Genomic DNA, 27,956 nt, shown 5'->3' on the forward strand with positions numbered 1-27,956 from the left:
CCAAGGCATTTATGATCTTTTTAGAAAGCAGCATGACTAAATCTTCAGGGGGGAATAATATGAAAGACTTTTCTTTGTTAAGAATAAAGTCACTCGATTTTTTTTTCCTTTTGTGTTCCACAGAAAGCATGCAGCAGTCCCCGGAAATGAAGCCCCAGAGATAGTCACGGGGCTTTATTTCTTGCAGGTACTCATGTTATCACCAACAAAAAAGGTTTTGTAATGGGAAGCAATGAATCCCTCCGAGTGAACAAAGCAGAGTCTGGAGGGAGCCTTTGAGTTCATGAAAGTGAGATACAATCAGTCCTGTTATTTACGAATAATCGGGCCGGCCTCTCTCCCCAGCAGAGCCAGAAGCCTTTGTTACAGGAAGGCCCATTCGGCCTCTCAGCCAGAAGAGAATGGGGAGCGGCAAAGCTTCAAATCAGATTTGGGATTTCTCAAAGAGACAACAACCCTCCTGTTCCAATAACCCTCTCTTTTCCCACTCGCCCCCACCCACATTTGCCTAACTATATCCCTAATAATGTGTTAATACAGCACATTTTTGTCCGCAACCACCCACACAGGGATAGAGACTGACATTTTTATGGGATAGGTGTAAAGAACAAAAACTTAGAACACCCAAGGACCGATTTCATAATTGTACAGCCTGCTGTTACAGGGAGTGAGATAGTTGGTGGTGTGTTTTTGGTCTGTTCTGTGTGGCTATGGTGGGCGACATTCGTTCTCATTCAGATCAGGAGTGAACACAACATGCTCACGTGAGCTGTGTTCCCTCGCAGTTTTAGTTCAGCCTTTGGTCTGAAGTCATGAAAACTGCCATTACTGAACCTAATTCCCTACCATGTCACCATATTCACCAGACTGGCATTGTAAAACTTCACCTGTTTTCATAAATGAATCCATTCTCAATTTTTAAAAATGCCATAGGCAATAAGTAAAAGAATATGTATGTCTATGAAGGCAGTTCCCAAAGAAAGTCATCACAAAAACATTTCTGAGTCATGGAACAGTCCCTGGAAACATACTTCAACTTCCCGATTGGACCTCTCTGAATGAGCCAAAATTCACAGGAGTTTCTAACCACTTTAGTTAGAAACTGGATCGTGGAATTACAGTCACACCATTGCAGTCGAGCGGGAGACGCAAGTCAGGAGGCCTTTCTCCTGGTCTGCGTTCTCATCTCACCAGCGAGAGAGTGATTCAAGCGAGGCACAAACATGTACAGTACACATGAGATGGCACGCTTGTTTACGAAACACGTACAAGCATGCAGCTGCAAGCTGGCACCCCACTAATCTAAATGCCCCACAAAATAGAGGAAAGAAAGTTTGTAGCAAGTTTGTTTCATAAATTAATTTGTTCTATAAACTGAGCTGAGGCCACAAGTGCGTACTTAGCTAATCTAAGTGTGCTGACTATTGGGGTTCAGGGATTATATACCTCAGCTGCCTTCTAGTTTCCCTTCCTTTTTTTCCCTTGAGAGTAATGTACAGATACAAGGCTTTCTCAGTGAAGATTCTTCGTCTTAGTGAAATTGTTTCAGAGGCCCCTTTCCCAGCATAGGCCCCCATTTCTCCTGTGTAATCCCACTTGTGATGTTCAGACCACACTAAGATGTTCAGTCCTAGTAGGATGGTTACAGAAGCCTCTTTTCTCAGCACAGGCTCAAAGCCTCTCCCCTTCTTCTACCTGTTTTGCTTGCAGTGCTCTGGACACCTGACAGTTTTATCAAACCGAGCTGAGTCAATTGGCGAGACATATTTTCCTTTTGCTTCCAGTCTCCTGTCTTGGTTAGATTGTCACGGTGAGGGCCCTGCCTTTGTTTCCCCTCTGGCTGCTCACTCCCAGCTGCTACCCAACAACACTTCGGTACTGCCAGGCTTCATCAGACCTTGTACTCATCACTTTTTTGAAGAGAAAAAAAAATGTTTCAGCGCTTGACGCTTGCTCAGGACTCACGGCACTTGCTAGAACTTGTGTGAGTCATGATGTCACCCTGCAAGAGAAAATGCCTCACTGTTAGACATTCCTGGGTGTTACCACTCATCACGAGTTCCAGAACAAATCAACGAGTACTGAGGTACCACTGTATTTACATAGAACTTTTATTAATATCCACACATGTTACGTGTTCTAATGTTTAACATGGGCATTCATGTTTGGCCATAAAAATAGTGAAAAATCCACCGAACCAGAAATCAAGACGAATGTTCGCCTTCTAAAGCTTATCCTAGGACACTTGAAAAACTCAGGGGGCAGCTGCTACACACTGTTGGGGGACCTCCTATGACGCTACAGGTGGGCATTGCCTGAGGTGGGGACTCTCAGACACATTGTGAGACTCTGGTCTTGGCTGTGAGAAAACATTTCGACAATTTTCTCCCATTAGTTTCTTTAAAGTCACTCATCTCTTCTGCTTTGAGAATTTCTGTTTTACTTCTTTTGTTTTCTTTTTTGTACATGTGAGAGTTTCTGACCCTTTCATATTCTTTAATTCATATTCAAAAAACCTAGGTAACCCCAGGATGTTGATTATACACACAACGAAAACTCATCCACAAATATAGCAAAGCTAATGTTCTATGCAGACAGAACTATTCATCTAGGTTGCTTTCAGTGTAACAGAAAATTCAATCAGCAAATGACAGTTTGAAAGCAAGCGGGATTATTGCTAATGGATCTGAGACGCCCAGCATCAGATCTGATTTCAGGCCTTTTTCCCCCAAGGACTCAAACACTGGGACAAAGATTCTGTTTCTCTCTTCCCATTTCTTGGTTCTTTGTCTTGTGTCAGTGCTTTCTTTTTCAGGCAGATTCTCCGCCTTGTGGTGCCCTGGTCAGCAGGGTCCTGGGCTACCCACATCCTTCTTCACATCCACAGGGAAGTAAAAAGAATCTTCCCTCGGAAAACATGTTAGCTATGATTGGCCCAACCCAGTCACGTACCCAGGCCTGAACTCGAGCTATGACACACAAGCCCGCTGCGCCTCCAAAAGCTCTGAGTTAGCTCCTCCTGCATAATCACCTCCCACTGGATTCCCAAACTCAAACTAAACCAATTTATAATGATCTTGAAAGGTAGAAAACACCAAAGGAGATGACAGGTTATTAATATTAACTAGGATCAGTGGCTAAATTAACTAACTGATTAAATTAAATATAAAATAACAAATAAAATTGAAATGAGGAGTTAAAAATGGTATATGAGACATTTGACTCTAAAAACCAAGTCACTGACAGCGGGATATTTATTAGGAGTACCGCGAAAACCACATTCTCTTCTGATCTCATCTCCAACTCACTCTAGGAGAAGCTCAAAGTCATAAAATAGGGTGAACAATGGAGCAAGTGCAAGATTGCTGGAGGCAGCTACAGCCTTGCTGGCACTGCCTACACTTGCAGAATTCTCTGTACTTTGCCTAAAGAATCAATAATGCGCTCAATTAATTATAGGGTTAGGTATATTGGACAACTAATACGAACGAGAAGGAAAATCACTAGGTATAGATTTTAAAATGCTATAATATGTATCGAGATTTACTACTCCAGTAGACCATTTTTTCCTGCTCTAATTACAGATACATTATAGGGCCAAAGACCCATTTTATCTTTCTTTTCTTTCTGGAAGAATCTTTCTGGAAGGAGTAGAAATGGGACAGTCACAGGAAGATTTTATAATATCATAGTGGTAAAACTCAGTTGAAAATAACAGAATCTCAATTTAGTTTAAAATAAGAAAGTAATTGGATGGGTTTTATAAGGGGAAAATTCAGAGGAGGACGCTAGCTTCAGGTATGGCTGAGAAATGAGGTTTCAACAAGTTCAACAAGTAGCTGGCTGTCTCCTGTATGAGCTCTGCTTAAAGTGAGACTACATCATTCTCAGGCAGTCTCTCTCTTCTCAGGGTGACAGAAGGGGTCCCAGCAGGTCGTGGCTTTCTCAGACTCAGTTATTACTTCTAGTGAAGTTGGCCTTCTCCACTTGCTTTGTCGTAAAGTGCCAGGTAAGATTCTGACTCGCGTGTCTTTGGTCGTGTTAATACTTTACAGAAAGATCATTATAAGGAATGGGAGCAAGAGAGAATGTGGTCCTGGAAGAATGAAGACAGAATTCTGGGCAGGCAAAATTAACAGATGGTCTCTGACAGCTCAGCCTCCTTCTTTTAAAACCAGAGCACACAGCACGGGGGATTATTGCAAGGGCGAGAAGTCAGAGACCAGCAGAAACAGGACTACTGTAGCAGGTGGATAAGCTACTATTCTGGGGACACTTCACTTCTATTACAATATCTTGTTAAACTATCTTCCTCGCTAGACTGCAAATTTCTTCTCAATTCAGAGTATCCTTAACATTCAGAATATTAAGGATTCTGAATATTCATCCCCAGTGTTAGCCAAGCAAATGTTAAAATTTACTATTGGCTCCAAATGAAATATTGAAGACATACCAAAGTGTCTTACCATAGGGAAGACACACATCCAAACATTTCATGAAAAACATTATTCAATTATCATCATTATTATACAATGATATGCCCTTGAATATGATTTTCACTTTGTTGATTTCCAAGTGCTTTCACATACTTGATCTCCTTTATACTTTCAACAATGTTGTGTGTTTTGCAGGTCTGAGTTAACACAACTGTCTAAGGCAATGATTTTCACCCTTTTTAATCTCAGGGAACACATAAACTAGTTACTAAAATTCTGCAGCACACCAAAAGATATATATTTTTGCCAATCTGACAAAAATAGGTATAAGTTTGAATTATTCACACCAGGCAGCTATTGTTGTATTGGCTGTTGCCGTTTTCTTGTTTGACCATCTAAGGGAAAAGAGGTCAGTGGCCCTGACTCAGTAGCCAGGTACTGCATGTTTTAAAAATTCTTGAGGCACACTGGCTGAAAATGACTGGTCTAAAAAGATCTTATTAGGTGTCAGAACTCAATCAAAGTTTATGTCTTCTGGTTATTTATCCAGATTTATTCCTACTACCTGTGCTGGGTTCTTTTATTTTACTATAGGGTATGAAAGTATGAGACCAGAGCATTTAAAAAATGAAATAGACTCTGAAGCAGGAGAAATGTTTAGAAGATAAAAGATAAAAGTTTTGGTTTTGTCATCTGAACAACAAAATCCAAAAGTAATAGACCCAACAAGAACAATACAAACAATATAAACAGGAACACTAATAAAATAGAATTTGTCAAAAAAATTGGTTTACATTACATTACATTACAACTTCATCGTTCTTAGTACTTGCTGGCCATATGACCTTGGGCAAATTAACCATAGAAAGAAACCCAATTCTAAGCTCTGTCACAATCTGTGACAGTGGGAACATCACAGAATTGTTCTGATATGAAAATCAAAATGGCCACAGGCAGAAAGGGGACCAGAAAGAGGAAGGCAAATAAGAAGAGAACCAGCTGGCTCCAGAACACCTGCCAATTAGAATTACCCTTAACAGTTCATAGAACCCATTTGGGACTGACCAGCACTAAAGTCAACATCCTTCAAGCCATATCTGTGTACAAGCATTGTACTCCTATCAGTAGTGAAAACACAAAATGCAATTTCTTACCTGTCTCAGGGTACATTTCTTAAGTTACTAAAATAATCACTAAAAATTAGTACTATACAATAAAGTCCTATACAGTAAAAGAAAAAAGTCATAGTGTTCAGCATCACAAAATATCCCCTTTCTTGTGAGGCAAGACCTAAGACCTAAAATTAGTGACACCCAGGGTCAAGGTGTCAAGATGTAATTTATAATGATAGATAATTGGTACCAAATGTAATACTTAATGTTACAAGTATTTATGTAAAGTAGGGACTGTTTTTTAAATTTATTTTTAGAGAGGGGGAAGGAAGGGAGAAAGAGAGGGAGAGAAACATCAATGGGTAGAGGTTGCCGCTGTGCTTCCCCTACAGGGGACCTGGGTTGCAACCCAGTCATGTGCCCTGACTGGGAATCGAACTGGTGACCCTTTGGTTTACAGGCTAATGCTCAACCCACTGAGCGACACCAGCCAAGGCCTAAAGTAGGGATTCTTACCCTGAACACTTCAGTGAAATTCAGGGGAACAGTGAACCTCAAAACTGAATAAAATCTGCATATGTATATACTTAGAACAATATTTTTGAAAGAGAGGACTTATATCTTTCAAACATACTTTAAGGGAAAATGTAATGAACAACTGTTGTAAAGTTTTACCATTGTCCTTGTCCTACAAACTTACCTCTTACTGAATGCTCAAATACACTAAAACATTGTTTTCAATCAGCCAAGTACCTTGGTAAGCCTTTAGTGTGTCTAACATTAAGATACATTAATTTTAACATTAAATGTTGGGTTTCTACATTTTTTTTTGTTTCTAGGTAAGAGTGTGCATTTATCTGAGCTAAATTACATTCCAATGTTTCTTGGACTACTTAAAAAAGTATCTTACAATATCATCCTTACTTTCTTCCACTTAAACGGAAATTGGAAATATCCTCCAACAGTGTTCTTCATCATACTTCCAGGAGGGAGGTTAAATGAAACCGACCTCTATGGGAACGCCATCTGAGGTTCTCTCAGTGGAGCACCGTGCCAGCATTGGCCAGCACCCCGCTGCCCTGTGTACCTGGGATAAAGCCTGGCCCGACCAGCACAGACTGAAGACCTCTTTTTCTTATCAGAATTCTTTTAAAACTTATGGTTGATGCCTCTCAGTTGGCAATTAATCATTTTCTCCTCTGCCCCATGACATATTTCCTAACAGCTGTCTTAATCCTACCTGAAATTAAACTAAATTGGTGAATATGTTACTAGTTATGTTGCATTAGTGCTTCACTAATCAAAAGATTATGAAAAAGCTTTTTCTATTCTTTAAGAATTGGCCGATTGTTTTTTTCCTCCAGAAATTTACTTTTCCATGGTATAGTAAATGAGGCTTGGGTCCCTCACAGTTGGAAAGAGCTGCCCTTCAAAGGAAAAATCACACCCACAGGTAATAATCTGGAGAGATGAGTATTTAGAGCTAAAAGAAAGGCAACAGAAGTTTTGTTGTTTAGCTAGAATGTGACAGAATCATGAATGCAGTTCAGCCAGAGTGCTCTGTCCTTGCCTTCTCTGGCTTTTTCCATTAAATTTAGTTTTTGTCTCCTACTAAAAAATACACTGATCTTAGAACAGAAATGGGCAGTTTTAGGTTTTTTAGCTAGAACATTTCTTATCACTGAAATGTTTTTCCCCTCACCTATCACACTAGTCCATGCCCAACTGGCTTACTTCAGAAAATTTAGTTGTCAGGAAATATGCAAGCTACTCCCTTTGTAACCTAAGTCCTACACAAGTGCAAAATAGTGCAGTATCATATTCCGTTTGATCTTGTATTGACATTGAAACTAGCGATACAGATGTCAGTGTCTAGAAGGCAGGGGCGCCAGGACTAAGAGAATTAGTAGGTACCAGACAGTCATGAGTCACCCTGAGCCACATACCCTTAAATCTCAAGGTCCAAGGCAGAGGTGACAATAGTGTAAAGTTCTCATGGCGACTCAGTGACAGAGCTGGCATTTCGTGCCAGAGGTCACACATGGGACGGCTCGGCTATCTGGAGTCTCACTGCAGTCAGAGAACCCCCTGTCACGCCTCTGCAGTTCCTCAGGGCCCATTTCCCAGCTGCTCATTGAAGCCCATGTCAACTGATTTCACACCTGGTGTTTGCTTCTCTAAATTCTCCCCCAAATGTAAAAGCTGATAGAACTTACTAATATACATCGGATCTTTCTTTTTCAGTGACACCAGCACACCACTAGAACTAGGCATCTGGGTTTGTATGTTAAAGATATAACCTTGAGTAAATTATTTAACAACTCTGACGCTCAGCTTCTTCCCTCTGTGTGATGGTGAGAATAATACTATCTACAGATAAGGCAGTTCTGGGAATTCGATGAGGCCATGGTCTTCCAAGAGCTCCGACCAGTGCAGGGCTCCCACAGATGCAGCTGCTGCTGGCAGGTATCAATCTCTGAATCTCTCCTGATGCACCTGTCTCTCCAGACCCTGGTGTGATGGTCTGCTCTTCAATCTCAGCTCTCCGAGAAGTCCAAAGAAAGCCATTCACTTAATGTTTGTCCAGATTTTTCCAGTTATAAGGACAGAATCGATCAATTTCAGGTACTTACAGAGATGGGAATTTGAGTTGACTTTTGTGACCTCAAGCACTGGGAAGCCCCAGCCCTCTTGCCTCAAGAAAAACTCCTACCACTCGACTATCCTAAGATAATGCAGAATTATTTTGCAATCAATGATAACTAAATTTTGACACTGATAATGCCTTTTCTAGACAAAACATCATATTTACCATACTCTTCATCCCAGAGCCTGTGGGTTCCAGACATTTAGAGACCTTTCTGTATGCATCAACATGTATTTACTCTGTGCTCTAACTTTTCAACGTGTTCTACCCTACTGGTATGAATCTGTTAAATGATCTCATTGAAACAACTGTCTTAGTCATGCCGTCCCCTCACTGATGACGGGTTTGATTTGAATGGTGTTGGCAACACGCACAATTTTAGTGACCTCAAAGTGTCAGTGTAAAAATATCATTGACAACATTTTCTTGTGCTTCTCAGAACTACCTGCACCTGCTCCCATATGACACTTTGAGAAACTGAAAATTAAAGTAATCAGTGAGTAGTTTCATGGGACTGATTAAGATGTATGTCATAGATTAGTGATTAGGATGATAAACAAATGAATGTGACTGGCAAGTGTACTGGAAATAATACTAAAATGACCCCAAAGGATCCAATCCCCTGAGGTGCAGGCTCTGTATAATCCTCTGCCCTTGGGTGCAGACTGATGAGACAGTTATTCACTTGATTAGGGTGGGTAAGAGGCAAAGCTGAAATGATTTTGCAGATGTGATTAAGGGTCCAAATCAACTGCCTTTGAGTTAATCAAAAGGTGATTATCCTGGGCGAGACTCATATAATCAGACCTCTGTCAAGAGATTTAAGTAGAGAGATTGTTCTGATGGCCTGGAAGAATAAAAAAATCTATAATAGGAACTGCCTATGGAGCGAGGCAAATGCCTGAGAGTGTTCTCTAGGAGTTGAGAGTGCCCCCCAGCCGATAGCCAGCACCAAAACGGTCACCTCAATCACACAGTCATGGACAAATGAGTGCTGCCAACAACCCAGGGAGTCTTGGAACCGCGTATTTCCTTAAGAGAGCCCAAAGATGAAGACACAGCCAGCTGACAACACTGCTTTCAGCTATGTGAGACTCTGAGCAGAAGATCCTGCCCAAATTGCAACTTCGGGTTCACGGAAACAGATAATAAACATGCTGTTTTAAGCTGTTAACTCTGTGTTAATTTTTTGTAGCCATAGAAAACCTATACATGGCTACAAAGAGGAAAACACAGTCCCTAGTAGGCATCTTTGCTTCCTCGAGAGAGGATATTCCAAAATGGGAATAGCGCTCTGGCAATATATATCAGGGAACATAGAAAGCTGCCAACACGAACAGACATTCCAAATATCATGTCATCCACCACTGCTACATCACCTGCTCTCTCTGTTCACCCCTCAGCTGCGTGGGGAGCCACTTATGGTCAGTGATGAAGGAGGAAATGTCCCAGTGGGCCAAGCGTTGGGGCCATAGATAGGTCGGCCCGGTATGTGGGTGTCAGGGAAAGGTAGATGGTGGCAGTTTCATTATAGCCTCACTAATGAATGGCCTGGCAAGACATTGACAACTGAGGAGAACTTGGGAAAACATGTTGATTTTCGCATAGTTTGTGGACAGATCAGTGCCCCAAATTTAGACCATACAGGAACACCTGGGCAGTAGCAGAGTGGTCTGGCTGGCTAGTTAATGATGACAAAGAAAGAAATCAGAAAATTTGGCGCAGAAGCATGGAATGGATACAATGTACAGACATCTTTATGTCCCATGTTAATTCCCACCTGAGAGCATTTACAATAGAGGCACAAAACAAACACAGGGATAAAATTATTTGTCCAGCTGCTATAAAAGGGCCTCTGCCACCTCAGTGCTGGTGTACTCAGCCCATGAGTAAAGTTGTCACAGTGACAGAGATGGAGACTGTACGGTCTCAGCAACATGCCCTACCCCATTACAAGGGCCAAGTAACTACTGCCACCACCCAATGCCTGACATGCCAACAGCAAAGACCAAAGCAGAGCCCGCAGTATAGGATGTTTCCCTTGAGGATACTGCTTGCCAGTTGGTGGTGAGTCGACTGCATTGAGCTAGTGATTCATTATGACAGCAGTGGCGTCCCAATTGGGTATGAGCTTCTCTTCTCTGTGTGTAGGGCCTAGGCAAGCACCACCATAGAGGGTTTATGAAACATTTGATCCATATTCACAGGATCTCATATAACATCATCTCTGCAAAGAGCACACTTGTGCAGTACAGAAGGTGTGAGAAAAGTCCCGTGACCGTGGATCCATGAGTCATAGCCCATAAGTCATCGCCCAGAAGCTGCCCACCCAGCAAAGCACTGAAACACTTTGCTGGAGGCGCAGTTGCAACTCCAGCTTAGAAACGCTGCTCTGTGAGGATGGCGGGTGGTCATCACCCAGAAAGTAACTTATCCACGAGATCAAAGAATTTTATGTAGTGTCGCCCCAGTAGCAGAATGCATGGGTCCAGGAGCAAAGGGGTGAAGTCAGGCATCGCCCTCCCAAAGAACCACTTAGGAACTGGGGTTTATTGTCCCCACAGTGCTGGGCACCAGGGTTAGAGGCTGTGACTCCCAGAGGAAGAACTTGGACCAGGGTTCAAAACAAGCATCTTGCTGATTATTAGATAACGCTGTTACCTGAGCATTCCAGGGCCGTTGCATTCATAGACCAGCAGGCAAGAAGCAGGACCTTTGACCCTTTAGGTGGAAGCAGGAATGTGTTACAAAATAGGGACCTGGAGAAATATGGTTGGCACCCAGGTGATCTTCCTGGTCACCTCTCAGCACTCCCTTGTTCAGGTCTTGCAGTAAATAGACAAACACAGCACCTGGGTATGAGAAAGCCATGCTGGTCAGGGGCCCAGGTCCCAGTGAATAACAATGTTTTCATAACATATTTTCTATTCCCATCTTTCCTATACTTCTGAGAGCAAGGGCTGTATCTTCATCAAGTTTAATATGTCACACTTTACATTTTAACTTTTTTTGTGACATTATTTTAAGAATTACTAAGAATGGTTATTTAACTCTAGCCCAGATAGATAATGGATATTCTTTCCCAGGAGAAAAAAAATTAAACGAGAACAAGATGCTGCTATTTGCAATTTACTTTAGAAATTAATTATTTACTGTGCTAAACTTGGGAGGAAAATATTGTCCAAGAGTAGAATTTCAATCATGAGTGCTGATTGTTTCTCTCGACCTTTGAGAGTGGAGGGTTTTCAGCTTCACAAGCAGCGTGTCCACAGGGAGACCCTGGCTGGCACCAAACCCTGCAGAAGAGAATGAAAAAGGAGAAGCAACAACTGATCGCAAAGGGATGTAAATTGTAAGAAAATACTACAAACAATTATATGCCAACAAATTGGGCAACCCGGGGAAATGGATAAATTCCTAGAAACATACGGTCTTCCAGAATTAAATATGAAAGAATCAGGAAATCTTCATAGACAGATTACAATTCATGGAATTGAAGCAGTAATCAAAAACTCTCAATAAACAAAAGCCCTGCATGGGATGGTTTCACAGGGGAGTTTTATTGAACATTCAAAGAACTAACACCTCTCCTTCTCAAACAATTCCCCCAAAATTCAAGAGGTAAGAAGATTCCCAAGCTCATTTTAAAGGACCTGCCTTATCCTAATTCCAAACCCAGATAAAGACATTACAAAGAAAGAAAATTATAGGCCAATATGTAATTTACACAATGGAATACTACTCAGCCACCAAAAAGGAAGAAATCTTATCCTTTGCAACAAGTATGGATGGACCTGGAGAACATTATACTAAGTAAAATAAACCAGTCAGAGAAGACAGGTACCATATGATTTCATTCATATGTGGAATCTAATGAACAAAATAAACCAACAGAGAATAGACTGACAGCTGTCAGAGAATAAGAGGGTTGGGGACTGAGAGGAAAAGGTGAAAGATTAAGGAAAGGAAAATAAAAGCTCATGGACACAGACAACAGTATGATTTAAAATGGGAAGGAGAATGGTGGAGATAGGAGAGGATATAGGGGGAAATAAATGGTCACAGAAGAAGACTTGAATTGGGGTGGTAGACACACAATACAATATACAGATGATCTAATATAGAATTGTATACTTGAACACTATATACTTTTATTAAACAATGTCACCCCAATAAATTTGTTTTAATCGGGGAAAAAAGAGTAGAGTTTGTCGTGGCATGTATTAAGATGATAAAAGGTTTTTGAAGTAATTTTTCTCTGAGGAACAATAGTATTTTGTCATATAATCTACCTCAGAGGACAGGTAAATTTTTTTTGTTAAAATTAAGTGTAATATAAGAAAATACAAACAAGTTTAATAAATATTTCCAACCAAAAAAGGAGGCTCATAAAGTCATTTGGAATGTTTATTTTTGAATTTTCCTTTTCCTTATCTTTTTTATAAGGTAAAATAGTGGAGAATTAAAATTTGACAATGACTTTCAAATCTTTTGGTTCAGCTCCCTTATTTTAAGAGAAAGAAGTTAGAAATTTTATTTTAGCTACCTAAGGTCATGCTGCTAATTACTGCCATAATTTCCAACTAACACATGTCCAAATCTATCATAAAATGTTCTCTTCCACAGTGTTCTTGGAGTAATTATAGCAAGTGTTATTTATTTCATATTTCTTAATGACAAACTTCTTGTTTTTTGATTTGTGTGCCTGTTTTTCAATTTCTAATAAAACTTTAGCTTACTGTCTGCATTTTTATTTTTCCTTAAAAAGTGTTTCCCAAATATAATACTCAAAGAGGCTTACTTATTGTGTGCCTATTTAATATTAAAATATAAAATAATCACATGTAGAAAAAGACTGTTTACTCAATATACACTATTTTCTAATTCACAAGATATTTAGAATTTCTCTTCCATATCTCTGGCATACAGATGCTGCTTCTAAGGATACCAATGTGAGCAGTACAAAGAAGATCTTAAAATTTTTCAGAGTTCATTTGAGCAAAAAAATATATTGGAAGGGGGCAGCACCAAACTGAAAGTGGTTAGGGGGAGTTGCCCAGATAGGCACTTTGGGAGAGACTTTTGCAGAAAAAAGAGAGAGGCAAAATGAAGGAATTATTGATTGGCTGTAGTTCAAAGCCTGCTTCAATGTGATTGGTGTCCTTAAGTTTCGATTTTGTGACCTTGAAGCATGTCCTGGCTCAGATTGCAGTTGGCTGGCACAGGTCTACTGGTCTCCTTTTTAAGTTGACGGTATGAATATAAGTAGATTCCTTTTGTTTAGCTTAGATTTGCTCTCTTAGGTCTTGGATAGTTTTTGCTAGAGACAATATTGTGGTTTTTTTTTAATCCTTACTTGAACTATTAGTGATTCAATGGAGTTTGTTAATGTTTAGAATGTTTCTAATAACCTATGATTGCCAATTTTTCTCCCTGAGATTTGTTTGTCCTTTCCTCTTCTCCTTTGCAATTACATGACATCTAATAGCTTCAATTTGTTAGAGTTTGATAGCTTTAAAAATAATTTAGTGGCTGTAAAATAGGATGAATAACTTCAGGTTAATTTAATTTGGGGGTTATTCTTCACCCCATCCCTTTCTTATCATAATTCATCTCCATAATTCTTCACAGATGTAATCCATGCTTTGAAAAATAGGAGATATTTGTGATGTAGTGCTTTTATATGCCATCACTTTTTCAGTGCTTCACAATTGAGTTTTATTGCTATCTTTTTTAGCTTATTGACATGAATGGCATTTTATGTATTTATGGCTTCTGTATAGTATGCACTGTCAAATAGTTTTCACAAATGGAACCAGAAAGTGAATCATGAATGTGAATTGCTTTTCATATGATTTATTGCTACTGATATGGGTGCTACAAACTTCAAAAATAAGTACAGTTTCATTTATATTTATATTTACAAATGATTTATGTGGCCATTATAAGAGAGGGATCTATGTAGATAATAAGACACATTCTCTCTGCTGCAGCTTATTAATATCATGCTAATAATAACACTTTGCACTTATGTCTCATATTTCTGTGGGGAACTTTAGAACTTTCCTGTGATCAGGATCAAGGAATATAGCTGCCTCTAGCGGAAAGCACCTCAATCACTAAATAAAATATAATTTTGTGTAGGACATCATATATTTTTATCCTCAGCATGCTTTAAGAACACTTCAATAAGAAATACATCTCTGGCTGGTGTAGCTCTGTGGATTGAGCACAGGCCTGTGAACCAATTCCTAATCAGGGCACATGCCTGGGTTGCAGGCCAGGTTCCTAGCCCTGGATTCACTACAGGCAACCACACAATGGTGTTTCACTCCCTTTCTTTCTCCCTCTCTCTAAAAATACATGAACAAAATATTTTTTAAAAAGAAATGTAGTGACTAAGAGATGTATCGTTTGAATCTTAGGTATAAATAGTTTCGGTGTTAATGGAATAGACTGAGGTAGTAAAACAGTTGATGACTACTTATGAGAGAATTAAGCATGCCGCATTCTTTGAGAAAGCACATTAAAAAGGCCGTGCAAAGTAGTGTGGGTGCACAGTCACTCATTTTTCCTGCCAGGTCACTAAAGAATGTGTTCACCTTTTAACTTTTGCAGGCCTGCATTTACATCATTGTGCATCACTTACTTTTAAAATATTCCCACTCAACCATATAAATTCAATTATCAAAAAGGGCTTTGGGGGGGGGCGCAAAACGGATTTTATGCCTGTACACGCCGTGGGCAATAACTCTTGTGCTACCTGTCTCTACAAATCAGCATCAAAAATAAAACATGGATTTCTTCAAGATTTTCCTACTTCATGAAAGGATCGATAGTGGTTGTTTTTCATTTCACAGAAACCTATACTTAGACGGGAATCCATTTAGCTACAAGTTTATCTACTCTAAGCTTGACGTTATGTTCAGAAACGAAAAGTACCACGGATGACTAAAATAATCTATAGTGAAAGAAAAAGTCCTAAACACATCCTCCAATATCAGTAAGAGAATCATTTAAAAACCTTGAAAATAGACCCAAAGCTGAAGTTATCATCTATATTCAATTGTGAATTTCTTAAAGCCCCTTTGTGGTTCAGAATCCCTGGCCCTGGAGCTCCGTGTCCTTGGATGAAATCTGGGTGCCCCAGTCATTCTTGCTCTTCTTAGAGTCCTGCCAGGAACCAAACGTTTTCCACTTTCTGAGCATCAAAAGCTCCTGTCTCCATGTTTAATTTGCTAAATAGTCGTCTTTTGTTTGAAAATGCCATGCCAACTAGATAAATTTGTTTACACTGATGTATTTTAAATGATCATCATTTCTCTATATATTCTGGTTCGTAGGTAAGATATTTACATTGAAAAGTGATTAGTCTTCACACAATATATTAACCTGATGTTTCCAACTTTTTCTTTTAACTAAATGCCATCTTTTTCACCATTTTCAAAGACAATCATATGTTTTCTCTCAATACAAAACAGGTAAAAGTGGAGATGCTCTGAAGAGTAGAAGACAATGACAACTCTAACTTTTGCTTTTTGAGATGATGTTAGTGTTAAGTAGCTAGACATTAATAAGGAAGGGTGCAAAGGAAATCAAACATTATTAAGCATAATCAATTAGGGAGCATAACCTGTTTAACCAGGAAGCTACAGCCTCACACAGTCCAATTTATAGCAGCACCGCCCCTCCAAGGAGGTTAACACCCCCTCCTTTCCCCATGTAGGAAGCAGCTCACCATCTGGCACCAGATTATTGTCGGGGGAGCAGGGGAGGTAAAGCACATGGGCAGTAGAAGTCAAAATGGCACAGTAGAAGGAGCTACTCTGAGGCATGTGCAATAGGAGTGACCATAGAGGTCTGTTTGTTTAGCCTGGGAAAGGGATCGATTGGTTAGGAAACCATTCCAGAAAAAAAAACTATGTGTAATAGTTTAAGTCCATCCTCTTCGTGAAATAATTGCATACATGTTCATCTCATTCAGACTTTGTGTCATGGCATGCGCTCATGTGTACTTACAAAGTGGTTGTAATAAGTCTATTGCTAACATTTCCCACAGGAGTTAATACATTAGCTTAAGGAAATGATTTAAAGACTGCTTTCCACTGAGCACAAGGCTGTTGCTTACAAAGGAAGAACACTGAGCTATGAATAAACAGCCCAGTGAACACGAGGAAATGGAGGAAATGTCAAGCAGGTAAATAAAACTCTATGCAGTGATTTAAAGTCCTAAGACAAAAACTGGATTCAAACACACACACAAAAGAAACATGCCTGTATATTTTAATCGCACTGCTAAGATATAAAAAGCTTGGGCTTTTTATAGTTGTTAATCAATAAATACAATGTTTTTCTATCTAGTCACTTTATCTTATTCTTTGTTGTCCAACTGGTTCATAAGTTTGATCATTGAATCAAGAGGCTGATAGAAAGACCTTCAACACTAATGAATGGAGGTATGGAATATCAAGAGGTTTGCATGTGGATCATTCATGGTCAGAGGAGTGTAAGGCTGGATTTTCTGATTTCCAATGTAGGACTCAGTCTCTTAGCCACACTTTCTTTTTGGGCACTGGTTTAAATATCCAGTCAATGATATTACTTATAGAAGCACAGTGTTCCCTACCTAATTATGATTTGTCATGTGGGGGGTTTACAAGATCTCCTTATCAGATGCAAAAAAAAGATTTTTTAAAATAATTTTGACATTCCTTGACATAGAACCAAAGATTATCAATGTCTTCTACCACCCACCCACAAGCCCTATAAAAAAGCATGGAATTGTAAAACCCAAAGAAATTCTTCCAGAATGGAAACCAATTAAATATGTACAAAAGAACTAGAGACTGAGAGAGGATGACTTGCTAATTATTTAAGAGCACAAACTCGGGAGAATTTGATGCTTATGTGTCTCTAAATGATTTGCAGATGCCTTAATCCTTATTGAAATCTATCTGAATTAGTAAAACAATAAGTATTACTAATACCACTCAGTGAAAATTACATTGAGCACTCATTAGAGTTGGAGATGTATTGGAGATGCAAACATATACCCCATCCCGTAGGAACATGCAACCAGATATGAGATACGATCCCGTGCTCTCCGAAGCTTTTCTCTCTTGTGTGGAATGACTGAGAGATGAGAATAATAAGCATCACTGGCAGTAAGGATCCCACAGTGTGAGCATCCTTATCTTCTCCAAAGAATATTCATTAATTTATGTAGCCCAGGTAGCAGAGGAGATTTTTCTTTCAGTCTCAATATCACGGTCAGTCTCCACAGGTGAGTGTTAAAGGTTTGGGTTGTTTTGTGTGTGTGAGTTCAGTTAGTTGAAGATTCTCAGGAGACAGCTATTTAAGTGAAACATAAATCTACATTGAGATTCTCGTGAGACTAAGATTATGAAAATTCATAGTTCAGAGTCTTTCCTGAAATTTTTCTTAAAATTTAACAGCTAGTAAATTTTTAGTTTTTGATTGGAGGTTAATTAGGTTTGTGACTTTTCTATAGTTTCAGATAATCTTCAAGCTTTCTATGAAGATTTTTACTTTATACTTTTTCTCTACCTTGAACATTGACCTGTTCCCACAAGAGAAATTTTTGGCACAGGGATATGACTTGAATGAATATAAATTAATACAACATGGCCTTGAACTTAATATTTAAATACATTTAAAATGATTATTAAAACCTTTGAAATGATGAAAAATTAGATGGGAAATTTTTAGAGAAGAGACTCGAGTATCTCAGCTCCATCTCCAGGGAAGTGAAGAAAGAGTGGGAGGAGGGGGAGATCACTTGAAAGGGGAGGAAAAAAGCGTCAAGAAAAGACGAGGGAAGAAAAATCTATTTGGAGAATATTTGCTACCTGGGGCTTCCGTCTGTAGTTACTGCCTCTGTCCCCGCATTCTCCTGTCCCTTCCTCCTCCCACAGTTACTGTCAAATAGCATCCTATACTTAGAATTCTCCAGATGAGGGGATGGCTTTGTCATTCACTCTTTCCCACTTCTTTGGAAAACAGAAAAAATGAGGGAAAAAATCCTCTTTCTTTATATCTCAATTATGGTAATCATTTAAATAACATCTTTTTATTATCATTTTAATGTTAAACTTAAAAAGATCAACACGCAAATCACTCAGCATGGAAAATCTTGCACTGTTCTTCAAATTTCAAAACTACTCATTAGATTTTACAGTTAATAAATATGGTGGAAGCATTGCTACCCAGGTCAGGCAGTGCTTTTGAATCTCCAGTGTATTATGATGGGCATCTTCGAAGTGATTTAAGTGTATAAAAAACACAAAATAGCACTCATATCTTAGAGAAGATTTGTACAAATTTCTCACAATCCTGCAACCATCATTCAGAACATCAAATAGAATATTATCAATATCCCAGAAGGTCCCCTCAATGCTCCCTTCTATCTACTCTCTTACCTCTTAGAAGTAAATTCCCTTGATTTTAAAACCATAGATTAGTTATGTCTGTTCTTATAATTTACATGAGTGTGATCACACTGCATTAAATTATTTCATATTTGGCTTCTTTCACTCAACAGAATAATTTTGAAATTGATTACATATTTTCGGGCTTAGTTGTGGATCATTCTTTCTTAGTGATGTGTAGCCGTGAATGTTGCTATATAGCTGTATAGCATTTTATTGTGTGAATATACTATTTATTCAGTCTACAATTATGAACATTGTGATAGCTTCCAGTTCAGGGATTTTATGAAAATAATACTATAAATATTCTGGTGATTGTGTTTTGTGAAAATATATACACATTTCTGTTAGATATTCCTAAGGGTGAAATTTCTAAACTACAGGTTAAGCATAAGTTCATCTTTAGTCAGTAGTACCAAACTATAAATTACATCCATTTTCAATCCCAAGAGAAGGTATGAGAGTTAAGGTTGCTGCTACACATCCTCATCAAAAGCTATTTTTTTAAGTTTAAAAACTATTTTTGTTTTAGTCATTCAGATGGATATATAGTTGGAGTGTATTGTGGTTTTAATTTGCATTCCCCTGATGACTGAAAAATGTTGGACATGCTTTTATAAGTTCCTAGGCCATTTTGATATCTATTGTGAAATGTGTGTATAAGACTGTAAGGTATTTTATCTATTTTTAATGGTGCTGTCTTTTTATGACTAAAATTGTAATAGTTCTGTGTGTATTCTTCATTAGAGTTCTTTGTTGATATATGTATTACCAATAACTCTCTCACACCATGCTTGGAGATTATCACATTGTGAAAATTAAAAGCACTTCAGAGCACTAACAAAAATTTGTTTTTTATCTTATTTTTTCTTTAATAAATAAATATCAAGTGACATGTTTATAGAGAACATCGCTTAAAATGAAATTTTCATGATTTAAAAAATTTTCATGATTATTTAGCAATTATCATTCAAATAAATTTTCTAAGAATATATATGGGAAATAGTTTGTCTTTCGAAGTGTGTTTATTTTAATAACAAATTATGCATTTTGTTATTTTGTTCAGAAACATATATTCTGTGATAAGGAAATTTATTAAACCAACTTTGTGGTATTGTTACAGAACAGAGGTCTAAGGGGGAGAAATATTTGGCCCACCCAAGGATGCCAAAAACTGTTACAGAAAACAGGGGTCCCTCCCAAGGATGGTATACTAATACCTACTGGGTTCCTCTGTCCGCTGCCAGAGGAAAGACGTCTCTCAATGCCAGAGATTTGTGAAAAGGAAAGGAAAGGTTTATTTAAAGCTATACACAGACTTAAAGTAGTAACCCAATGTCCCCATTAATATATCAAAGTCCTTTAGGATAACCACAGACACCCACAGTGCTTCCTTTTCCCCCTGCCCTAATTTGAAGCACCGTAACTCAGTAAAAGGAGCGCACATCTGTGTTTCAGGTAGCTGGCACTGTCAGCTGTGTCGCCATCCAGGCAGGATCTCTAATTACTCCAAAGTCATGTGGCTCCTTCTCATGGCCTACTGGCAATGAGTTCTTTGTACCCATTTTTCCAGGCAAAGTCTCTCCTGCTTCCCAGGCCATATGGCCAAAGGGAGCACCCCAAAGCTGCGTGGGCCCCTTCTACCAAAGCTGCAGGGGTCTGAACTCTGGCCAAAACCTCATGGTTCTTTCCTTCACATGGCTGCGGAGAGGGTAGAGTCACCATTCGGGCAAAGCCGAGTGGTGCTCGTCCTTCTTCTTACATGGCTGCGGGGGTCCCCATTCTGGCCAAAAGTGTGTGATTCTCCTTTCACACGGCCTAGAGGAGGTCCTGCACTCCGCCAAAACTGCGTGGTTCTCTCCCAATGGCTGCCATATCTGAGGGGGGCGGGGGGTAAGAGGTGAGGACATCTTATATGTCTTTCTAATATTTCCTGGACAACCTTGAGTTCTGGACCCCATTCCAAATCCCTTTTTTGGGGGATCCCCCCTCTTGGCTGCACTCTGTTACAGTAACCCTTAAAAAAAAGCTGCCACCCTAGGACACTGCCCCACCCAGACCTCCAATGATGATCTTATTGTCAATCCCATCACCCACTTGGAAGATAACTCATGCCCTTCACAGGCCAACTGAGTTCTGCCCTTATTTCATAGCAGAAACTGGGGATACTCCTTTGTTTCAGCCTGGTGACCTCTTACTGAGCTAAACGTACTTAGGCTATTTCCCTTCATAGACTACCTTTTTTATTTCCTCTCTGACTCTTCCAATTATTTTGCTCACTTGATTTTTATTCATCTTCAAGACAAATTCTTGTCTGATCATCATCTCTGTGAAGCTTTCATTGTAATTTTGACCAACCTTCATTCATCTCTCCCTTCTACATAGTATTGAATGATAATAATAATAAACTAGAATTACTCATATTCTCACAATCCCAACCCAGTATATCCATTGGTTTTACCTATTACCTCGTACCTGGACAATTAATTTTTCATAGATACAGTGTACACACTGTATTGCATTTCCTTAAGTGCTGCTAACATCATATTATAAACACATTTCTGGATCTTCCATGTAGAACCTTTAAATGGCACCATAATATTTTAGCATGTTAATGTAACATGGAGTAGAGCACAGCTTTCTCAAAGCTGAATACTCAAGGTTGTTTTTTTTTCAAATCTCCCTAATATATTGTGTCTGAATTTTTACTGAACTTATACATTATCTATTGCAATACTCATATGTTATTTCATGTTGTACCTTAGTGAATCTCAACCCCATTAGACCCAATCTCTTTGTTAATAACTGATACATGGTGACACTCTTTTTAGTATATCCTGAGACAGAAGTCCTGGGTGAAATAACCACGCACACACGCAACCCCATTGTTGGAGGACACTAGAGCAGCACCCCCTGACCTGCCAGTGTGCCACAGGGCTGTCAGGTACCTGCCTCTCCTCACTGGCACCTCCCAGGACCCCAAGGAATAGCCCAGAGAGGACTTCCACACTTGACTCAGAAGCACCTCACATCTCGGAAAACGGAAGGACTAACAGCCCAGCTTCTGGCCTGAGTCTCTCACTTCTTTAAAAAAAATGATGCTTTTCCCTAGAGAAATATTGTCCCCAGTCACACTGGAATCACTGTGGAGAACACAGCTTGGGCTGCATTATTTTGGACAAAACAAGCGAAAAGATCGCAACAAATGGCAAATAACAGGAGCTTCCTTTTTTGTACAAAAAAGAAATCATGCTCTCTTTTTTTCCTTCTTTCTTTTGCTTTCTCTATTATGAATGGTAGTATTTATTTCTTATCTTTTGAATAGTTAACCTGAGGATTTTTTTTCCTTTACTTTTCCTGGTCTGAAAAGAAAACCAGTTCTACCTACTGTGTATTATTACTTTACATGTACAGAAACAATTTTTCTTTGATGAAGTCAAAGGTATGACTTCTTTATTTTCATTGTATTCTTCCTAAATTTTTATTTTTACTTTTAACCTAAAAATCTATAACTACAACGCAGAAAATGTTTTTGACTCTTAAAGCTGTTCTGCTTGTCCTTTAGCAAATAACGATGTACTGATGTACTTATGGAAACCTCAACAAGAACAGAAAATCCATTTTAAAGAGACCACATTTTTCACAATAATCACATAGGTTTCTTTTTAGAAAATGAATGTAATCAGTAACATAAATCACAGATGTGCTATGAAAATTACAATTTAAAAGTTTATCTTTTCTTATAAAATACTTTCTAGGTTTATTTATAGACAACAAATACCAGTGTACTACAAAGTTTACATAAATCACATTTAGAATTTATAAACCTGAGCCCTGGCTGGGTAGCTCTGTTGGTTAGAGCAGCATCCTGATACGCCAAGGTTGTGTGTTCAATCTCTGGTCATGGAACATAAAAGAATCAGCCAATGAATCCATAAATAATAAGTGGTACAACAAATCGATGTCTCTCTCTCCCTCTCTCCCACTCTCCCTCCCAATGTTCCTCCCTCTTCTCCTCTTTAAAATCAATAAATACAAAAATTTGTAAAGACTTTACAAACTTGATTTTTGTATACAAACAATGAATCAGCAGAAGCAGAAATCAAGGAAAAAATCCCATTCGATATAGCAAAAAGAAAAATAAAATATCTGGGAATAAACCTAACCAAAGAGGTAAAAGACCTGTATGCAGAAAACTACACAGCACTGAAGAAAGAAATCAGGGAAGACACAAACAAATGGAAACATATACCGTGTTCATGGATTGGAAGAATTAACATCATCAAAATGTCCATACTACCCAAAGCAATATACAGATTCAATGCAATACCTATTAAAGTACCAATGGCATATTTCACAGACATAGAACAAACACTTCAAAAATTTATATGGAATCATAAACGAGCCCGAATAGCAGCTGCTCTTTTGAGAAAGAAAAACAAAGTAGGAGGGATCACAATACCTGATATCAAACTGTATTACAAAGCCACTGTAATCAAAACAGCCTGGTACTGGCATAAAAACAGGCACATAGACCAATGGAACAGAACAGATAGCCCAGAAATCAACCCAACTCTCTACAGTCAATTAATATTCGACAAAGGGGGCAGTAACATAAAATGGAGCAAAGATAGCCTCTTCAGCAAATGGTGTTGGGAGAACTGGACAGCTACGTGCAAAAAAAATGAAACTTGAGCACCAACTTACACCATACACCAAAATAAATTCAAGGTGGATAAAAGACTTAAATATAAGCCATGACACCATTAAAGTCCTAGAGGAGAACATTGGCAAGAAAATCTCAGATATTCCACCCAGCAACATTTTTACAGATATGTCCCCTAGAGCAAGGAATATAAAGGAAAGAATAAACAAATGGGATCTCATCAAAATAAAAAGCTTCTGCAGGGCTAAAGAAAACAGTATTAAATTAGCAAGACAACCAACTGTATGGGAAAACATATTTGCCAACGATACCTCAGACAAAGGTTTAATTTCCAAAATATACAAAGAACTTACACGACTCCACTCTAGGAAGACATCGAACCCAATTAAAAAATGGGAAAAGGACTTGAACAGACACTTCTCTAAAGAGGACATACAGAACATCCAGAGACACATGAAGAGATGCTCAATATCGTTAGCTATCAGAGAGATGCAAATTAAAACCACAATGAGATACCACTTTACACCAGTCAGGATGGCTATAATAGACAAAGCAACAAACAACAAATGTTGGAGAGGGTGTGGGGAAAAGGGGACCTTAGTTCACTGTTGGTGGGATTGCAGACTGGTACAACCACTATGGAAAACAGTATGGAATTTTCTCAGAAAAATAAAAATCGACCTGCCTTTTGACCCAGCAATTCCACTGCTAGGATTATACCCCAAGAATCCTAAAACATCAATTTCAAAGAACATATGCACCACAATGTTCATAGCAGCACAATTTACAATAGCCAAGAGTTGGAAGCAACCTAGGTGCCCATCAGTAAATGAATGGATCAAAAAATTGTGGTACATATACACCATGGAATTCTATGCAGCAGAGAGAAAGAAGGAGCTACTACCTTTTGCAACAACATGGATGGAACTGGAAAGCATTATGCTGAGTGAAATAGGCCAGGCATTGAAGGACAAATACCATATGATCTCACCTTTGACAGGAAGCTAAAGAATAAAACAAACAAGCAAACAGAACAAAAACAAAGACGCTGAAATAGGGAACAAGTGGGCAGCGACCAGAGGGGAGAGGGAAGGGAACTTAAGGGGAAAAAGGGGGAGGGATTTTGAGGAACAAGTATGAAAGACACAGAGATGAGGACTGGGGGGGGGGGGAATGGGAGGGAGGGGGGAGACTGGGCGGGGGTGGGGTGGGGTGGGATGGGAGAAATAGATTAAAAAAAATGTACTTGAAAAGTAACTAAATAAAATTTATATTTAAAAAAAAAGACTTTACAAACTTGAGACATCTAAATTACTAACTTGTTTTTAAAAAAAGCATCATTAAAGTTTTAATTAATTTTATTTTTATTTATTTCCATCAAATATAAGCTGGCTTTTTACAAGCTCGGTGGCAAAGTAAAAGCTTTTAAAAAGTGCCCAGAAGTTTTAAAGTGGTACCATAGTTTCCTTAACACAAAGTTGAGTTTATTCAATATCACCCTAGTGGACATTCCCTTCAAAATAATCCATCAAACCATCTAAATAATTGAAGACATAACTAAGTGGTTTCATTGTAAGTGTGTGGTGAGTATGATGATCTTCAACTTATTTATTGGCTTTCTTCTTCCTCTCCTTCTTAACCTTACAGCCTGGTCTAGTGGGGGAAAAAATCGGAGACACCCTTGTCCCTCATACTACATGGGGAACGGGACGTTTGTTGCAGGATTTCACACCGTGTGGAGTAGAGCAATCTTCTCTGGTGTCCCTCTGCCTCTCCCACCACCTTCCTGGGTCCCTCCTCCGACCTGCAAGTGGAAGTTCCTGCTCCAGAAATCACCAACAAGGGTGAAGTATTAGTCATCATCTTAGATTGTTAAAAGACAAAAAGTGAAAATTCACCCCTTACATTTTTTTATTCATCTTTACTTATGGTTTACTTTCAATATTATTTTGTATTAGTGTTTTAGGTGTACAGCACAGAGGTCACACAATTGTGTACTTCACAATTGTGAAGTACACTCTGGATATTTTTATTACCCACCTGGCACCATACAGAGTTATTGCAGTGTTGTTGACTATATTTGCTATGCTGTACTTTACATTCCCATGACTATTTTGTAACTGCCAAATTGTACTTCTTAATCCCTTCACCTCTTTTATTCAGTCCACTCTGGCAACCATCAGTCTGCTCTCTGTGTCTATAGTCTGTTTCAATTTTGTTTATTGGTTAATTTTGTTCTTTTGATTCCACATGTAAGTAAAATTATATGGTATTTGTCTTTCTCTTATTGACTTGTTTTTCTGAACATAATGCCCTCTAGTCCATTCATGCTGTTGCAGACAGTCAGATGTAATTCTTTTTTATGGTTGAGTAATATTCCAGTGTGTGTGTGTGTGTGTGTGTGTGTGTGTGTGTGTGTGTGTGTGTGTATGTGTGTGTGTATCTCACAGGTTTTTATCCATTTGTCTATTGATGAACAATTTGGGTTGCTTCCATATCTTGGCTACTGTAAATAATACTGTGGTAACATAGGGGTGCATATATGCTTTGAATTAGTGTTTTGTAACCCCTTAAATTTTTTATTAAATTTTTTTAAATTAATTAGGTTTTTATTTAAGGGAAAACTATAACTGAAAATATTTTAAAGTATCTAAATTAACCCACACCAACTACTTCAGACTTTATTGCTAGTTTATCATGGGTTAAATGAGAGAAGCTGGGGCCACTGTTGACTCTCCAGCCAGCTTATTACTGGCTGGATGGCTCCTATTATCAAATTTGGTTGATAATAGGAACATTTTGAGTAACTGATTTTTGACAGAAGTGAAAGTGTAAAGCTTTTCTAAGTTATAAAAATGTTATAAAAATTAGAAAGGGAGGAAAAGTATAAAAAGTAATGGTATTGCAGTTCTGTCTTGGCAAAATACTTGTAACAATATTATATTCCTAGAAGCCAAAACCAAAAATGTGAAGACATCAATGCACATTCAACAGGAAGTTAATAAATCTAATACAATGTTCATGTGCTCACAAGCTTCTGAAAAACTTTTTAAAAATGTCATTTTCATGTGCAATTGGTTAAAACCAAACCTACATGGAGAGGTTGAAGTAGTCAGAGGCTCTCTGACAGGCAGACAAGCTAAAGGGAAAAGAGACTTGTGATTACACTGGCACTGAATTCGGTGAAATATATTTATGTTTGTTCCTTCCACACAGTAGTGAAGTTAACACTGGGAGTCCCGTAGCAGGCAAGGCTTCCTGAAAAATGCCTGCACCGTCTGTGCTCACTCCCCCGGGTCATGCAGGTGCAGGGCCCAAGATCATCCTGTAGGGTGAGTGTGGCCTATGTCAGCAAGCCCTGGAAGTTTGTGGGTGTTGGAGAGGAAACAAGGATGGGGATGAATGAGTCAGAACCGACATACTAAAGTTGGAATTCTCTCTCTCTTTCTCCATTGGAAAATAATGTATGAAATCATTGATATATTAAGAAAGCATTAAAATATGCAATCAAAAGATGAGAAAAAAGATATAAAAGGATATGTTAGGCAGTTAGTTTAATAAGACTATCACGTTACTTGTCTGAATTTTATGATATTTATGGCATCAGCTTCTTAAAATATCTGATTTATATTGATTCATGTCTTCATTATAAATAAAAGTTCATCTTATATTTGATAATGTACTTGTGACTTTAGAATCATTTTTGCAAAGAAATTCCCCCAGATTGTATAATCTTCTGTACCCACAAGCCCTGGGTCTGTCTCTCAACAGAGGGCACGAACTGTCCCTTTCAAAGCGACACATTACCCACGGATACTAGGCAGGATAAGCGAGTCGAAGACAAACCGTGTCTTCCACAGCCCACCACTCCCTGACACCACGTATCACAATACGACTGATACGCCTCGGATCAGTGAATTGCCCGTATACCCGGGCATACGACTCGGATGCCTGGGTACCGCTTTCCCACAGACCTTTCAGTGTGTGCAGTGAATTGCATTGACAGAGTTCTCTCTCTCCTCTCTCTCTCCAGGTGATAGGCTCCTGAACTCTCTAGGATCTCTGCAATCCTAAGAATTTGTTGTGGGAAATGATCGCATCCTCAGTAAAATGTAACAAAATAATAGCTCAAAGAGTTTCCATAAGGACTGAACCACTAAAAACTACAAGTCTAATTTTCGGTTTACGCTGTACTGCGTTCCTCTCTTTAGATCAGTCTTTTGGGATAATGTTGTGCGTTCATTACTAGATGGCAAAGTTCTTATCTAATTAAGAAAAAATAAGAATATACTCTTTCTTAACCCAGAAAATCCTCTGAACCCTGAGGTCAGACCAATCTAACTAGACTGACATTTTCTACATTCATTTCAGATAGTTAGCATCTCAGGAGAGTAAATCGAGTAGCTGGTCTTGGTTGAAACATTTGAGGAGTAGGCATGCCGAATGTATCTTTACACAGTAATTAGACGTGTTTTCACAGACACTGTGGGGCAGAATAGATTAACATGGATGGATCTCATACAAGATAATTTCTAAATAGTACTGGGACCTGAGGAGAGACAGATCATCCCAAATGGTTTATTATTTCCTCACAGAAGAATATGCATGTATTAATATTTAGTCTGACCCTTTATGTGACCAATTTCT

General features: G+C 38.7%; 2 long non-coding RNA genes across 2 annotated transcripts; one reads left to right on the top strand and one right to left on the bottom strand.

Annotated features, from left to right (window-relative positions):
- Nucleotides 1–20: 20 nt before the first annotated feature.
- LOC119064373 (uncharacterized) lies at nt 21–15,993 on the bottom strand. The gene is made up of 4 exons (XR_005085386.2): nt 15,934–15,993; nt 11,422–11,491; nt 10,857–11,047; nt 21–2,002 (listed from the first exon to the last, which is right to left on the bottom strand). It is a non-coding gene; the product is annotated as an uncharacterized LOC119064373 (long non-coding RNA).
- LOC119064309 (uncharacterized) lies at nt 13,408–27,908 on the top strand. Its single transcript, XR_005085364.2, has 4 exons — nt 13,408–13,448; nt 24,957–25,153; nt 26,526–26,641; nt 27,343–27,908. It is a non-coding gene; the product is annotated as an uncharacterized LOC119064309 (long non-coding RNA).
- The last annotated feature ends 48 nt before the right edge of the window (nt 27,909–27,956 follow it).

The sequence above is a fragment of the Artibeus jamaicensis genome, unplaced genomic scaffold, assembly GCF_021234435.1.
Source record: "Artibeus jamaicensis isolate MK-2021 breed Jamaican fruit bat unplaced genomic scaffold, CSHL_Jam_final contig_1015, whole genome shotgun sequence".
Classification (NCBI taxonomy): Eukaryota; Metazoa; Chordata; class Mammalia; order Chiroptera; family Phyllostomidae; genus Artibeus; species Artibeus jamaicensis.